The sequence below is a fragment of the Nannospalax galili genome, unplaced genomic scaffold, assembly GCF_000622305.1.
Source record: "Nannospalax galili isolate Female #2095 unplaced genomic scaffold, S.galili_v1.0 scaffold27, whole genome shotgun sequence".
NCBI lineage: Eukaryota > Metazoa > Chordata > Mammalia > Rodentia > Spalacidae > Nannospalax > Nannospalax galili.
Window position 1 is genome coordinate 979,549 of NW_008357993.1, and position 18,240 is coordinate 997,788.

General features: G+C 37.7%; 1 protein-coding gene and 1 pseudogene across 1 annotated transcript in view; one reads left to right on the forward strand and one right to left on the reverse strand.

Moving 5' to 3' along the window:
* The window catches only part of LOC103752296 (calcium/calmodulin-dependent protein kinase type IV), a 250,202-nt gene that overhangs the window by 208,854 nt on the left and 23,108 nt on the right, over positions 1 to 18,240 (reverse strand). The gene's annotated exons all lie outside the window — the stretch shown is intronic.
* LOC103752293 lies at positions 2,159 to 3,793 on the forward strand (annotated as a pseudogene).

Sequence of the window (18,240 nt, forward strand, 5' to 3'; positions counted from 1 at the left end):
GTGATCATTAGATGATGTCAGTAGTCTAGTTGAAATATGGGATGCTGGCTAAAATTAGGATGAAGATGGGCATGAAGATGGTGATGGAATTTGAAATGAAACAATACAATAGAAAAACAACAGAGTCCCAAATAATTGTAGAAAAAAATGAGCATAAAAGTAGAGATGTAACTCCCGGTGCTGCCCCATTCCTGAAGCTAGTGATGTCTGCTGCATCACGTGACGGCCAGTCCTTCAGTGCCCATACTCAAACCCTATCTTCTCTGTTTGCCACTGTCCATTCAGGTCCCAACATCAGTTACAATTTATGTAGCATAATAAAAGCCTTAGTTGTGCCCTGAGGGCTCTAGTTTTACTTATAAAATCTATTTCACATAAGTACTGAAAACTAAGAAATCATCTTTTCTACCAAAAAAAAAAAAAATCACCTGATGAAATTAAGATCTACCCAAAGAAAGGGTTCATTTGGAAAGCTGGGGCATGAGCTCTCCTTGCTGTTACACTGACGAATTCCTTTTTTTAACTCCTCTGCCTTCTGACTTAGAATGATTTACTTAGACACAACTCAGCTAAGGTGCTAAATTACTGTTTTCTGTTCCTAAAAGACTTACCCTAATGGACACTTCTATGGGAAAGGGAAAGAAACAATATGAATCAATCAAGCCAAAGTGTTTGTCTGTGTGAAAAATACTTTCACCTTTAATAGTGACTCAGAAGGGAAAACCCAGTAATAATTACAAAGTATTTATTTTGAAGGATTTCTTAATTTTTCTTCAGAAGGCTATAAACTTAAAGAAAACTGTTCATAGTTACAACATATTTATCAAAATCTCAATATGAATAAATTTCATTAATAATGGTAACAAACCTATTGCATGACCTATTTCATTGCTATTGGTGGAATATAAATATAAATAGAATAGAGCAGCCACAAATCTGCCTCAGCTTGACTGAACAGATGGGTTTTTCCGGAAGCCTGTGACCTCCCTTTTCTTACAGTGGTTTAATTTAGAAATCATGCCATTATAAAATCCATTCTCTGCCTCTTTGAGATGTAAATCTTCTATAACTTCTGCAACTCAAGAATATCTTTCTCAAGAACCTGGCACACATCTCTTCTGGAATGTAATCACAAAGTTTCAATCTCCAAGGCTCTGAAGGAACATAGGAGTCTAACTTCAATACATACCAATTAGTGAAAACAGACGATCTAATCACATTGGTCAACCCTCCACTTCCATCTTCCAGTACTTTTCTACCAGTTCCTGGTGCTTAAAAACTATCTTGCTTTTCCCCCCTCTTATTACAAATACCCTTAAATTAAGTCCTACCTGCTTAGCTGGGCTCAGGCAATTTTTTCTTATGCATATCAAAGTTGTAGAAGGAGTACATAGCCTGGGTTTCTACTGGTATCAAGACTTGATGGTAGAGTAAGGGTCCCAGAAACCCACAAAAGACGCAATTGAACAGATGCAAGATACCCATGCATCCTTAGACTAAAACCTAAGATCCCTTAAGCTATAATTCTGATAGGTGATGACTTCTCGGATATAAACCTTGAAAGAAGGAGGAGGCTCATTGTAAATATCTTCCCTCTGGGTAATGAATAAATGTACTGATGGCAAAAAAAAAAAAAAAACCTTCAAGAAAAACGTTCTCACAGCCAGGCATGGTGGTGCATGTCTTTAATCACAGCATACAAGAGGTAGAGGCAGGCAGATTTCCATGAGATGAAGGCCAGCCTGGTCTATAGATGAGGTTACAGGGACACTATGTCTCCAAAACCAAACAAGAAAAACCTTCTCAGTCCCTTGACAGGTACATGTTCCAGCCCAAAAGAGCCTAGGTTGGTTGATTTGTAAAGAGGGAGGGCTTATGGGACCATCGAGTCATGGGTAGGGTCTTATTCCTGGAGGGATAAGAGGCAAATTTAGATTGTGATTAATACACAAATTGGAAGAGTGAATGCAGCAGAGGAGGGGGTGGAAAACATTCTCCCCAACTTTAATAAGATGATCATGGTATTAAATGGAAAGTGACTCTGTTTTAATATTGTAAGCATTCAAGCAGCCCTACTGCAGTGAGCTAACAGGAAACCATTAGGAGCAGAAGAGGAAATAACGAAGATAATGAGCTAAGGAAAATGAAGACAATTATTATGACGGTGAGTGCACGAGCCTATCCTTGAAACCCCAATGGACCAGAAAGGAAAAGTGTCCAGAGGAAAGAGATGAGCCCACTGACGACAATGTGATAGCTGCAGCTATGATTTGAACATGATTTTCCTTATGACATTTTAAGTTGGGGGACCAGGTAGCCTCTCTAAGAAGTTGATTAATCTATTTATGTGACAAATGAATTAATGAGTTGAGTATGGGTCTGCTATAAAGGATAGTTTGGCTAGGTACTCTCCCCTTAGCTCTCATTATGTAATTGCCCTGTGACACTTCAGGACTCTGCCAGGAAGGACGCCACCACAAGCTTCGGCTGCTTGACTTTAGAATTGAACTTAAGTAAATCTCTGTAACTTACCCAGTCTGTGGTATTGTATTGTTAACAACAAAAATTAACATACGACAGCTATACTCACAGAATGGTTTGAGTAGATAATGTGAACTACACTTAGAAATAAAATTGAGTACCTATTAGAGAGTAGATATTGTGTTGATGATAGAAGACAGTCTCAACATCTTAGTGGGAGCTATATTCTGCAAATAAATCGTGTTATCTATGATAAAAGAATATAAACGTGCTTTTTTTTTTTAAAAGATAGGGTCTCCCTGTAGCTCCAGGTCACTCACTTTTTGCTGAGGCCAGGCTGGCCTCAATCTCACCAAAATCCACCTGCCTCTGCCTTCTAAGTGCTGGGATTAAAGGCATGCACCATCACACCCAGCACAAAAAGTACTTTTAACAAAAGCAATAATCAGGTTGGAGGATAATCAGGGAAAAATTCTTTGTATCTTAAAAGAATGAAGTGGACCAGCTTACTAACTGGATAAGACCTGGGAAGATATACATTATATACATGTATGAAGAGTAGGGAGAGTAACAGAACATTATAGGATGAAGGTCTCAAAAGTTTTAAGTGAATATTGAAATTCAAGCATATTTATATATTCAGAAAGGTGGTACTGCAATAGAAAGGTATTGCAATATAAAATGTCATAAGAAACATAAGTTAGAGGAGAGATTTTTTTTTCATTAGAAAGTTAATTCTGACACCAGTAAGGAAGGTAAAGATTAAGGGGAAGAGATTCTGAGGCCAAAGCAATATGGTTGAGCTGTGAAGGAACCTCCACCGAGGCCTGCTCAACAAGCCCCTGACAACTCCAGAGGGCCTACTTTAGCAGCAGAAAGAAGAATTTAGTAGATGTTCAGGACCCTGAACACTCAGTCAGCAGAGCATCAGACTTATTCTGAGGGTCTAGAGTTCAAGTCAGGCAGAACCTCCATCATTTTAACCTAGGTTCACTTTCAGTGTTCACACAGTTGGTCAAGAACAATACCCAAATGATCATCAGTTGTCACAACAAGAAGAAACTCTGGGCCATGTAAAGGCTTTCAACAGGCAATGCAACATGATGCTGGAGAATGGGAAGGAGATACAGACTGATGTCACCAAGAGAAGCCAGGGCAAGAGGAAGCAATCCAAGCCTGTCAACAACTACATGTCCAGGAAGTCTGTGCATGGGGACTTGTCATCTTGTGCCTGCAGAACTCATTTATTGCTGGCAAACGGGGTCTCTTCCCATTTTTAGAACCTTCTCTCTACCCTGCAAAGGCCTACTAATATGATGTGCAAAAAGCTCTGTGTATTTTTTTTAAAGATTAAGGAGAAGAAATGAGAAATTAGTACATATATTATGATGGATTAAATGAGGAAGTTTGAGGGCTTCCACAAAAATAGTATGAAAATAGACATAAATAAGGCCTAGAACTAGAATTGAGAGATGAGGAAATAAAATGGAAAATAGTCAATAGAGGCATGGAAAAGATTAAGACCATCTACTTGGGACACTGGTGGTATAAGAGGAGATATGTAAGGAGAAATCAGGGGTTCTTGAGGAGGGTGCAATACTCAGATTAGAAAACCAAGTCTATACTTTCAGAAGAGATGTATGGGCTGCAGATACATATTTAAGATGAGAATACTAAATTATAAGTAAAATTATAGGAAAATATGGAGGCCGAGGGTAGATCCCTTAGGAAAGGCCAAAAAAGAGCCGGAAACAAACACAGAAAGTGATCAGTGAGGCATGAGGGAAGGTTTACTAGGGGACATGGTGTAGGAAGAGCCGAAAGATAAAGTTTCCCAAAACACCTGTAAAGCTGGAACAGTGAGCTGTTAGACAAAAGTTAGCTAACATAAAGACAAAGGAAAAAAATGTTCCTGCCGAATTTGATCACTGAAAGATCTTTTGCCAGTAGCTTTTAATAACCCCGTAAGACAGAACCAAAACTGATCTGAGCAGAGAAGACAGAAAAAAGATCACGTGGAAAAAGCCAGGCAGAGTGACACACACCCGTGATCCAAGCACTTAGGAGGCTGAAGCAGGAGGATGGAAATTGAGGCCAGCCTGGACTACACAGCAAGACCTGGTCTAAACTCATAGCTGGTCAAAGTGCTGAGAATAAGTGACTGTTGAACGTTCATCCCTAAATAGAACAACTATCTTAATCCTTGTCTCAAGGCTCAGATAACACCGCAGAAGAGAGGGTGGAAAGAACGTAAGAGATAGAGGATGGGAAGAACGCTGTGAAATGCTACCTTCTGATATAGTATGGCCATTTCACTCATGAATTCACTGCAGCTATGGTTACATGCACAAGCCCTGGACAACGTCAAGCCAAAAGGAGCAGTCAACATTCCAGCAGGCAGCACTAATTAAACTCAGTGTTTTACAAAAGGAAAAAATAGAGACAAGATGAAAGGATTGGGGGGATGCGTATCTGGAGGGAATGGGGGTAGGGAGTTGGAGGTAGACATGATGAAGATATACATAATATACATGTACGAAATTGAGAAAGAATTTTTTTAAAGATATTCTTTAAAAAATATTTTTAAGAAAAATGCTATCACAACAACCAAAAGCAAAACAAACAAATAAAAAAATGATGACAAAAAGGTAAATGGGATGATAAATATTTCATGAATTTTAGTCACTAAATCATGAAGGAGAGAGAATTGGGTTTTTTTTTCTTTTAAAGTTTTTTTCAGCTATTATGTATAAAGACATTAAAAGAATTTACAGATATTGTACATGCATAATTGATGTATTGCTGCTAAATGGCTTATAAATCACGATACTTTCTGCTTAATTCATCGAAAGCTTTCAGGAATGCTTATGTCACTGTTGATGGATCTTCAACTGCCATTGCTTCCTGACACAGCAGTTATATATTTTTCAGCTTCCAGAACCTGTCAGGTTGTTAATGATGTATAAAAATCTACTTTCATACCCAAAATGAGTTCTCTCTTAAATGAACATCAGGAAACACTATCAATGTGAAAAGTTCTTCTGTAATCCTTTTGGTTTTATACAGTCAATTTTTTAAATTAACCTCACTTCCTAATTCAAATTGGAATTACGAGGCGATCACACACATGGATATGGTATTTTCTTAAACTTTGCCATCTCCTGATTACTAGGAGCAATGTGTGGGCCACCAACATAGCCTAGACAAGAGAATACAGAGTGCTGCACATTTTCCCACTTCCCACCCTCCAGAGACAAGAGATCCCACCACTTCCAACAGATTGCAGAGAACATGTCCAACTTCTCTAAATCCTTCCCATTAGATATCATGACTTCAGTAAGAAAACTTTCTAGGTCATTTTGGCTAAAGTCATTTTTCTTTCCTTGCTGTTCTTCTAATCAAATTACACTCAGAGAATCCACTCTTTTTTTACTGATGTATTTCCCTGCCTGTACTTAGTCTTAAAAGTTCAGTTTCCAGTTGTTTAGGGATAAATTAAGATGTTAGTAGCGAAATATTAAACTTTAGGGGTGTAAGTGATACAAAAATTAATATAAAAGTGTGACATCCTTCTAAAAATTCTTATACTTCCATCTAAGGAGGATGAAGAAACACACTTTCTTCTCTTACATTAAGATCTTATTCTTTAACAACATCTGGAGGAATGAGAACAGAATAGTCAGAAAATGTACAAATAGCAAATTCACTAAATGAGTTGTCATTTGACAAATTGGCATGAATAGTAACGTGTAAATCTCTTCTAATCCCTGGATTTGGAGGTGATCATTTTACATGACTCTCCCACCATATGTTTAGGTTTATTTCCTTAGGGTTTTTATTAGGTTTTCTTTAACATATGTACATTGGGATTCATGCATTTCTTAGCTAGTCTCAAGGTCAGGGTCCATTTGGGATGTTTTTCCCTGAAGTATTAAGAAGAAAATAAAAAATAAATAAGTCCTACTTTGATAATAACATCTCACGATGAAAAGGCTAAAACTATGCACACAGAAGAGGAGCTTTGTAATGTAATAAATTAATTATCTTGACTCTGGTGGTTATTTCAGTGTAATTTCAGTGTATACATGTACAAACATTAACTTTTATATCTTAAATATAAATAATTTTTATATGAGCAATATCTCAAGAAAGCTGATAAATTTTTAAAATCCCATTCAGAATAAGCACTATTGGAAGCTCCACTAATGACACATCAATTCAAAGACAGAGCTGAAATTGGTTTATAGGTTGCTGTAATATAGTAGGCACAGATCTTGCCTTCTACATAGGCGAATATTTCTATAGTATGGTAGAGCTCACATACTGCTTCAACCCAGCAAACATCCCACTCCAGGTGTGCCTCTGATAGTTAATAAATTATTGAAAATGGTAAGACTGCTGCCAAAAATAGAAGCTATAAAGAGCCTTTGAAAAAGGATAGGACTGCAACATGATTCTGGCATTTATGTGTGAATATTATTATATCTTTCCAGCTCTGAGAATCAATTACCAAATTTCCAACATTTGTAAGGGAAAATATGCTTTTCTTGGGGTTCCTTGTAACTACTGGCTCATTTGGAAAGAGCACTGAATAATTAGATTCCTATGAAGGACAGAAATAGTATACTCTACATGCTCTTCGTCCATTTTCCCTGGTGATTATATTTTCATAACTTTAGTACAATACAAAAACAAGAAAACTGACATTGGCAAAATAGGAATTCTAGTGCTAAGTTACTTTATTATATGTGTTGTTTCATCTACACTGTAATTAAGATTCAAACCTACTATGTTATCATGAAGACATCCTTCATAGTCTTCTTTAGGCCACATCTAAGCCCACTCCACCCTACCTCCATTGTGTCTAACCCGATAGCTAATAATTGATTCTCTGCTTCTATAATTATATCATTATTAAACAGTTGCATATGTGAAATCATACCTTTTGAGATTGGTTTTATATGTATTGTCTTTGAGATCCGCCCAAATTAGCTCATTTGTCAACAGGTCCTCAGCTTTTATTGCTGAATAATAGACATTGGCTACATGTAAGACCACTAATATTTATAAACATCTAGTTAGACTCTGTGATCAGTTAGTTAACAAAAATTACAGAAACTAATGTCGTGATTGTGTGTGCGTGTGTGTCTCTCTCTCTGTACGTGTGCATAAGTGTTTTTAATATAAAGAAACTCATCAACTTACCTTGAGGCAATTTTTTTGACTTCTGGCTAGCCTGGAACTCACTATGTAAACCAGGTTAACCTAAAACTCACAGAGACCCACCTGCCTCGGCCTCCTGAGTGCTGGGATTAAAAGAGTATGCCACCATACTGGCCTGGAAAATACTTTAGTTTTTATATCATTAGCCTTAGAATAGTTTATTTCCTATAACAGTGCTGACTCCAGTCCATTGCTCACAAATACAAAAATAAGAGGAGGTTGGCATGTTAAACAGTATGAAACAGCATTTAAGTAAACAGCAAATGGGCATTTAGTTAGAGTATTATCAAACACTCCAAATGATCATAAGATGATGATATAATGCAGTCATAAATGTAAAACTTCTAAGATTACAAAGATAAATAGTAGATACTGTGTCAGAACAATTTGGGTCTTGAGACTGCAAACACACTGCAGTTGCTCCCATTCCCAGGACAGTTTCAGCTAAGGTGATATGAAAACCATTACTCTGAATGTTAACAATAAAGATCTACTGGATAATGGGTTTTTAAGACTGCACTACATTTATACATACCCTGACCTAGCTGAAGTTGTCAGTAAAGATAAACAGTTTGGTAAGTTCTAAGAAGAAATGAACAGAAAATTTGAAAACCAGCCTACTCCACATAAAAATAAACTTACTGGGCATGAGTCCAGAAAAACCAACTCCAAATACAATAAGGATAATTGTGAACATTTTCTATTTGTAAAGAGAAATATAATTGCTTGATATGTGGGAAGAACTTTTCCATTCATAATTCACCAAAGTGAGTAGATTCAACGGGATGATGATGGCACAGAGTGGACAAATCAATCCTAGGTAAGACACAGGAATATGGACATCATAGGAGTTCAGATAGTATTCAGCTATGATTTTAGGTCTCCAAATAATGTCCATCAGACATGTACTTAAACCAAACTAAGGACTTTCAATAGTTAGCCTGTTTTAAACATTTTAAAGCTACACAACTCTGTGTTTTAAAAAGCTGTAAGCTATAGCTTGATAAATTTCAATTTAAAGATCACTGGGATTCTGTTGCATTCTTTTGCAGTCACTGAGCTTACTGCAAACCTATTGCCATGAAGTGTTTGGTGTTTTCCCTCCAGCAGTCTGACACTAGCCTCATCAAGGTCAGAACAAGTAATTGCACAAAATACAGAAAAAGCTCCCCCTGTCAAGCCACATAAACCACCAGGGAAAACCCAGAGACTCAACAGCAGTATCTTCATTAAAAAAATGATGGTCATAACGTAGTTGGTTTCATTTTTACCATCACCACTCCAAAATAATGCAGGTGCGGTGCCCAGTGATACATGGCTCTTGCAGATGCAGATGTGGGTTTAACACAGGAGCTGTAGTTGGAAATTCTCTGCACTCAGTAATAGACGGGATGAGCATATGGATTCATGAAGAATCTGTGGGCTCTTTGGTTATTGTCATTGTGTAAATTTCTTCACATTTTAAGTGAATATTATCTCTGCTATACTTTAAAATTTTTAATTCGAAATTAATGTCAGTTCACGTCATTCCACAATAAGAAGAAGTTCAGTGGGGTTGGCGGGGCCTGCTTCCTTTGTTTCATCAGGGTGCCACCTTTGCTCATATCCAGGTGCAGAGTCTTGAGATCATCCCGAGGTCCACGCTGCAATGCTCCAAGGCAGCAGTCTCTGCCTGTTTTCTGCAGGGTCTGCCACTGTGACTTTTCTTTGGGCCTCACCCTAACCGCATTTCCTGTTAGGTTCTCTCTATCAAACTCACAGACATGAAACAAGCAGAAGCGCAGCTAGTTACAAGTCTTGTTAGCTGAGGCATTTGGCCCCAGCTTCCAAACAGACCTTGGCTATATTTAATCTAAAGGAAAATCACGTTAAGTTTTGATTTTCCATGATCTGATTCAATGTTCAAGACTTTAACTATGGCAGTTTCCCAGTGTTCTATATCTGAGCACAGTAAAGCTTCTGAAATTCTGTCTAGATAAAAAGAAAATGCTTATGTATAACATGAAAGGTAATTTAAAATGTAAGTAACTGGAATTTATTGGAAATAATTTATACAACAAGTTGATGATCAGTCATAGTGCACCCAAATAAATCTGATCATGACAAAGTCTTGTATCAGTTGAAGAAATACAGTGTGTATATATGAATTTCATAAAAAATGAAATGGACACTGGGCATGGGGCACATGCCTGCTATCCCAGAACTCAGAAAGATAAGGAACTATGGCCACATAGTGAGTTTGTTATCAACTGGGGCTACATGAGGCCCTGTCTGAAAAGAAAGGAGAGAAGAAAGGAAGGAAGAGACACAGTGACACAGAAATTGCTGTCTCACTATCCGTGAAGGAAACCATGTGAATAAAATGCAGTAGAGCACCATCAATAGCTAGATCGTAATTGTTTTCACATTTTATTATTTTTATTTTATGTGTATGAGTGTATTGCTTCCAACTATGTAAGTGCACCTGTGTCCTGCAATGACTACGGAGATTCAGAACAGGGTGTTGGATCCCCTGAAACTGGAGTTACAGATGGTTGTTAGCCACCATGTGGGTGCCAGGAATCGAACCCGGTCCTCTGGAAGAGCGGCCAGTGCTAATCTTAATTGCTGAGTCATCTCTTCTAGTTCTGTAACATGGCATTTTGTTTCCCTTTCTGCTTCTTTTTATAAATGAAAAGTAAATAACTGAACATAAGACAGTATTGGCGTTTCCCAGGTGACAGGCTGGGGAATGCCAAATGCTGACCATCTGCCACGGCAGCACAGCACAGCTTTGTCCAGAACTGGAACTGATTCTTCCATGCTCCAAGGAAAGAAAGGGTGGCCAGCATCTGCTGTTGGTTTGAGAGGTCTTCCCAGAAAAAAAGCATCAGTGCACAGCTCCAAGGCTTCTTCATACAAAGCTGCGAGGACCCAAAGGTGCTTTGCAAGAGGAGAAAACTCAAGAATGGGGGGACATGAAAGGCACACTGAACTGTCACCCATGCTGAAATTACTATCCTCCTGCATGTCAAAGACTGCAATGGTACTGATGAGAGCATGAGAGTGAGTATGCGTGCATGTGTCTGTGCACATGTGTATGCACGTGTCTGTGTTGGTTAATCAGCAAATGTCAAATGACCCAAAAACATCTCATTAGACAGGAAATCAGACTTACAAAAGTTAAAAATAAAATTCTGACAAATGCACATGCAACTAACAGCCTGAACCTGTGTCCCTGGTAAGCCTTGTCCATGCAGAGCTGTCACCAATAAAAACAGAATCACTTATTACTGCATAGTAACTGCCAAATTAGTGAAAATTTATAGGCTACTGATTTTACTTTTCTAGTTCCTACAGTGTTACAATAAGAACTATGATTTCATTAGGAATATGTTTCTTTTTCCACGCTTATGTTGAAACTCAGTAGGATTAGAGATCGAAGAGTTTTTCAAAACAAAAACTACAACAATAACAAAAGAAGCATTGGGCCAGCCACATGACTCAGTGGGCAAAGGTACTTGCCACCAAGCCTGATGAACTAAATTCAATTCTGGAATTCACATGGTTGAAGGAGAGAACTGACTCCTGCAGGTTGCTGTGTGACCTCTGTATGCAAACTATGGTGCATACACCCACAGATAACTAATAAATAAATAGATGTAATAAGTTTTAAAAATTGTGAGTCTTTCCTGCAGATTGTTTACATTATAATTAACTTACTTTTACAGTATTATTATTACTGCAACAATTATTAGCCTAATGCTAAAAATGAATGTCATCATATATTTTTAAAGTAAATGTTATGTTTATGTTCCTCTGGGTCTTCATAAATAAGACTCATTGTATTTTGCTATATTAACTTCAGTAGCAATCACTAGTTACCCCAAAGTTGTTTTCAAATAAAAGGTGGCTAAATGGAGCAAAACAGAAAATAAATAAGAAAACAGTGATCTTAAATATATCAAGAAAACTGAAATAAGGAGGCAGACTTATTTGTATTATTCCACATTTTTAATAATAGCAAAAATGTGTAAGAAGGCACCCACCCTTCATGGCTTATGGTATGCTGTATTATTTCAGTATGAGTTCTATATCACTATGTACAAATTACACTGAAGCAGTCAACAATCGAATTCCCACATAAATCAGCTGAAGAAGCCAAGATAAATGACTATGGCAAGGTTTCCAGTATCTCTTCAAATAGACCCACTCTTGGAAAGTATATGACTTCACACTTGGCGGTAATTCCCAGAGTTACAGTGGATTTGGTAGTGCTTTGGCAGACTAGAGCTATGACTATGACTTGGTATCCCATAATTCTGCCCCAGCCCAGTTACCTTCAGTTATGCTAACACAACTCCAGAAGTAAGGCAAGCATAAACTTTAGAATGTGTACAGAGATGCCCAAGTCTGAACTTTTGCTTTTGCATCACATCTGAAGACCTAGTGAAGACAACTCAGTGAACCCAAGGTCAAGACCACAGTCAGATATTTACAAAACAACATGAACTGGAAAAGCACAGGCTCCCTGGGTGTGCTTTTGTAACAGGAAACCTGCATTAGTGAGTGTGTATTGAAATTTCCCTTCCATTACAGCTCTGTATCACATTCTTACATATTTAGATTTGATATTTTAGAAGCATTTAAAGGGGGGAAAGACTAAACAGAAAGAGAGAATATGAAGAGCAAAGGAGAGTATTGAGGAACAGCACAGATGTCAGAAGATTCACAGAAAGCACTAAAAGCTTCCTCAAATTGATTCCTTATATTATTTACTATTTTAAAAAGAAATTTAAAGAGAAAGTTGTATCTGGTCAAGACTTGCTTTCCTTTCAGTCATAACATGATGACCATGGTAAACACATTGCATATATTTTGCTCATGAACAGTTCCTTTAGGTTACAGTCATTGACATTTTCCAAGCATGTACTTCCTGTACACCTGTGTGATTCTGTGAGCAGCTGGACACCTGCGTAAATAAGGTCTCTGCAACATAGGAAAGATACTCTGGGAAAGAATTTTTGAAAGATAGCTTCTTACCCCTGAAACTAAGTGTCTTTATTGGTACAGAATGGGTTGCATGTAAAATTTAATCAAATTATTCAGAACCCAGAAGACCCTTTCTATGAGTCATGAAATAATCACTTCATGAGAGTGCAGAGGTTACCAGGAGTGCACAACATAAAACAGAGCTACAAAACAGGGGCTATCTTAAAGATAATGATTAGTAATGCTCTCCTTGGAAAAATTCTAAGAGCCAGAGGCCCAGGAGGACTAGAATGAAGCAATGTCTTCTGGACATAATGGGACTACTACACTCATAGTTCAACATCTGTAGCTGTCTATGAAAGAACTACACAAGATGGAGCCACTCAGCATTCTAGCATGGAGTACGAAGGAATTCATTAGCCCCACACCTGAGGAGCTATGGGTAGGTGGTGGCTTAAGGGGGAGGGAGAATCAGTTTTCTTTAAGCCTGTGGCCCGTGATAGGTTGGCCATGCTCCAGTGGAAGACCCCACACCCAAGAGCATGTGAGCAACACAAATTGGGAGTCTATGAGTTATTTTTTTAAGAAGAGAACTCGAAGTTGAGGGGGGTAGGGAGGTAGGTGTGGATCTGGGAGGTGTTAGGGGAGGAATGGAAGGTGACTGTGATGAAAATACATTGTATAAAATTCTCAAAGAACTAATAAAATATTTTAAAAATCTATTTGGAGTACTTCCAACTATCTTTGGTATATGGCAAAATAAAATAAATACTAACTTTACAAGAAAAAGACCCTTCATTTTCAAGCTAATATCTTATCTAAATATAGCAAGTTATAACAAATAATGTCCAATGGTTAATAGAACCAACACAGCTGTGAAGCTAGACAAAATACACATACAACAAGGGGCTGAAAAGTGCCAGATAAAGAGTCAGAAAAATATGAGGAAGCTTAAGGGTAGGGCTCAGAATGAGGCATTGTTTTGCAGGACAGGTGGAGTAGATGTCCTGACAGAACATAAGGGTGACAGGGAATGGGAACCTGAAGGAGGAAAAAAGAGAAGATGGTTGGGGCTGAAGAGATGGCTGAGCTGTTAGGAACGCATACTGCTTCTGAATCAGAAAGTGCTGCTCAGGTGTAAGACTTCAAACCTTGGTCTGCAATACTGTAATGTCCACCTGTAGCTAAGGGAGACGATCAGCTATTGTTCTAAAATGATGGCCATATTTGTTTTCTCCCACTATCTAGAAGCCTTTGAGAGGGCACTGACACTGATTCTAACCACTCCAACAGCTATCAAAGTGCCTGTGCCTGAAAGCAACTCCTGAATCCATCACTCTCGAGCCCAGCCATGGCAGACAAAAGAAAAATGAGGAGGAACCCAACAGAGGGATGCTTTTGAAGCTCTCGTCAAGAAATTTCAATGGACTCTCATATGAACATTTGAAATTTGCCGTTTTCATTTTTTTTTTCTAGTTCCCTGTCTAGAACTTATAATGCTAACAACTCTTGCCTCTACTTCTCCTTCACATCTCTTATTCACCAGTCAAGGACTTTCTTTCCCCCCTGCAGATAAGAGTTATGCAATTTGGGAGTCTTTTAGATAGACCTACTGAAGGGGGTATAACAATTGCCTTACCCTGCATCTCTGTTCAGTGTGGAAGAAGCCAGAGTGGTCTGTATGTCCTGATTCCCTATCCACAAGCTAGGTAAACTCTTCAGAGGATGGTATAAGAATAGGAGGTAGGAATTGGTTAGGCAGTTAGTGTAAAAAGACCCCAAAGAAAAGTAGCCAGTTTCTTGGCTAAAAGTCAAAATGTCCTTACACCTCTTAACAACATACTCTGTTCCAAAGGCAAAAAATGTAGAAAGTATTTGGGAGCTTTTACTAATCCTTAAAAGACTTTAGGGTTACCTCTTCAGAGGGGGGAATGTTAGAGTAGCAAAAAGCCCCATAAAAAAAAAGAAGAAAGAGTTCATGAAGTTATCAGAAAAAAAGTGATGGGGAGATATGGGAGGAGTTGGAGGGGAGGGAGTGGGTATGGATTTGATCAAAACACCTTATATGCCTATATGCCTGTATGAAATTCTCAATAAAAACATTTTTTTTAAAGAACACTTTGCAGAGGATCACAGTTTGATTTCCAGCATCCACATTGGGTAGCTCACAACTGTATCTCTAACTCCAGGGAATCTAAAGCTTATGTTCTCCACTACACTCGTACTCTCATGCACATAAACACACACACACATACACACACACACACACACACACACACACACAATTAAAAATAAAAGTTTTTAAAAAGAATAGAGATGACAAGATAGAATCTTTGTAAAAATAAGAAGGTGCAAATATGAAATAAAAATGAGAAAGGAAAATGAATATTGAAAGAATGGCAACACAATATGAAACAGAAGTCCTAGAGTACAGAATAGAGCTGTGCTTTCACTATGCGAGTGCTCATCAAGAAATACAGTCTAGGGGCTGGAGAGATAGCTCAGCAATTAAGAACATTGGCTACTTTTGCAAAGGACCCACCTGGTTTCCAGCACCCACCTGGTAGCTAACAACTGTCTGTAGCTACAGTTCCAGGGGATCTGATGCCCTCTCTTGATCCTCATGGGCATTGCAAGACACAGGCGCACTTACACACATGCAGGCAATACACTATTATACATAAAATAAAAATAATAGATAAAATCTATTTTTTAAAAAGGACAGTCTGCACAGAGTGAACCAAAATATGTTATCAACTGGTTCAAACTTTGAATCTTCCAATACTATTTTCAGTCCATTATTACAAACAAACAATATCTAAGAAAAGGTTGTAACAACAATCTTCCTTCTTGAAAGAAATACATCATGACTTCAATGAGCTAGAACCCAGCAACAGTACCCACTCCCCTGGCTCTTAACAATATGTAAAAGTGTTCTAAATCACCTCTGTCAAGTCTGGAGCAGCAGATTTACAGGCATGGCCAATTTTTTTTCATTATATTTTAGCTTCTTTCTCTAAAATGTAACAAATTTGACAAGGCTACTACTTCAGAAGAGGCAAACAGTTTTAGGAGTCTGATAACCAGCACTCTGGGCTCCAGCACGTCCTGCCTGTCTATCATGGTCACATTGCTCTACCCAGGCCTCATCTTCTTAATACCTACTTTGCAGGTTATTGTGAAAACTGAGGACAATAAAAATAAGTGCACCAGCTATTGCTATGTATCTGCCAAGGGTCAGTTGCTATTACTGCCTGTAATTTTGAATTTTCAGTGAAAGTACAGGTGAAATGTTTTTGTTTTTTATAAGTTCTATAAAAATGTATTTTAAAAGCAATCAACTATGACTATATTAAAGTTATAAGACATTAGCTTTCAGACTCAAACATTTTTGCAGAGATAAGTAAATGAAAATGAATACATGGATAGGAAACTATAAACCAAAACAAAAATAAGGAGAATAATGACCACTTCTAGATAACAGTATTAAAGTATTTTTGGTGGTTTTTTATTTATTCATCTTTCCAAAATTTTTGTCCTCAAAAAATTTGTTGTTTTATAAATAGGCAAGTTATATAGATATGTTTAATATATTTAAATAAATTACACTTATTTAAAGTACATATAGATATGTTTACAGATAAAGGTACATATACTATAAGACATAATTTAAAAGAGTTCAATTATTAATCTTATAATAACCTTGGGAAAATATTCTTAAAAGCTGCTTTTGTTTTTGAGTCTGTCATCCCAAATAGAATAAATGCTGTTGTACTCATCTCTGTTCTTAGAAGCCCTTAAGTTGCATGAAGCTGGACTTCATCCCAACTCACTGACAAAGACTTTGCTTTCATGTATAATGAAAAAGCAATCAACAGGAAACTAACATCTACTTTTTCATGACTACAGACAAACAGGCATTTAATCAGTCTAGTTAAATTCAGCCCAGCTGGTTATTTTAAAACACCATCTTCAGAGTCAACTGATATCTTTCTAACTAAATCAAAGTTTAAGTTTTTATTTTGTTTCCTAAAACCATTTTATATAGTCACACCTCTGTACCAACAGATTAGAGTGGCCCCCACAAAAGGGGTGGTAACTTAGGAGACTGGGCAGAGATCTAAGATACAGCTCATGAACTCCCAGATGAAGGTCACTGAGGTCTCTAATACTTCACTTCTAATACTTTATGTCATGCAAATGTATCTTTGCATGACATGACTTGCTCCTGGGCCACAGTACCTGGTCAAGACTCTAAGCTACATCTAGATTTTAAACCACATGATGTCATTGATGATGCAGGGGCGAAAACCTCATCTCCCCCTGATCTAATGATGTTCTAGAACAATAAGAAGGGTTATAAGCAGAATCCAAAAGAAACAGCCCTTTCTTATAAGAGAGGCACAATGTATTACCAAGCCCCACTGAGAGTAGGGAAATGTGTTAGCCATTGTGGAAGGACAGCTAAGCAAACAATACCGGACTTTCAGAAACTTAATCTGTCCTGTTCATTTTATTGTTTTCTTTGGATTTAAGTAATTTCTTTTTTTTTAATTTGTTTTTATTGAATTTTTGTGTATTTTATATAGAACATCTCAATCAATCTTAATCATCTTTATACTTGTCCCCACTGGCACCCTCCCATAGACCCCCACTGGAGCCCATATACTCTGTCATCCCTGTTAAGGCCCACTGTGTGAAGTCAATGTCCACTGCAAGTCCATCCACTGAGGTCTAGTCAGTCTGTCTAGAGTCCCCTGTTTTAAGAAAATCAGCTCTTCTTCACCTAGCAGCATCAATTGCCAAATATTTCTTCAGATGAAATTAGGGTCTGTTGTTCATTTTCCCAGTTCTATGCTAGGTTTTTTTCTGTCTGAGTTTGCATGGGACTTGTGTATGCTGACACCATTGCCATAGAATCATATGAGCAGGTTCCCAGGAGCTTGTAGGACTGTTTCCATATGGTCATGTACTTCCTTCCTAGCTCTTACAATCTTTCCTCCCCCTCTTCCAAGATGATCCAAGCCTTGGGTGGGTGAAGTTTAATAAAGGGGTCCTGTACAAGGACCAGCATTCAGCAGACTCGACCACTACGCTTTGGCCATTTGTGGATTTAAGTAATTTCTTAAGTGTAACAAAATTATAGCCTACCTAATTAAAAAGAAAAGGTAACATGAAGTGTAAGATTCAGAAACATAGATCCTGCTCCATTTTGCCAGCTGGTTCCTCAGTGAGAACATCTCCAAAGAGCAGCAAATGTTTTAAAGCTCTAACAATTTAATTTCTGCCAAGGAAAAGTGATGGCTCTAAGCAAATACGAACATCATTAACCAAGACTTAATAACCAGTTATTTATATAAAATGTTTTTTAGTCAACATTTATTAAATTTCCAGTGAATGAAGACAGAGTATAGTTCCCCAAAGGTATGCCTTGGCAGAATGAGGGAAACAGGTCTGTGTTTAAGATTCCAAAACAGAAGTGTAGTAGCAAACAAAATGGTACACGATTATAATAAACGCATTCTTCTCAACCAGAGTTTAATCTGGTGCTTTCCAAACATATTA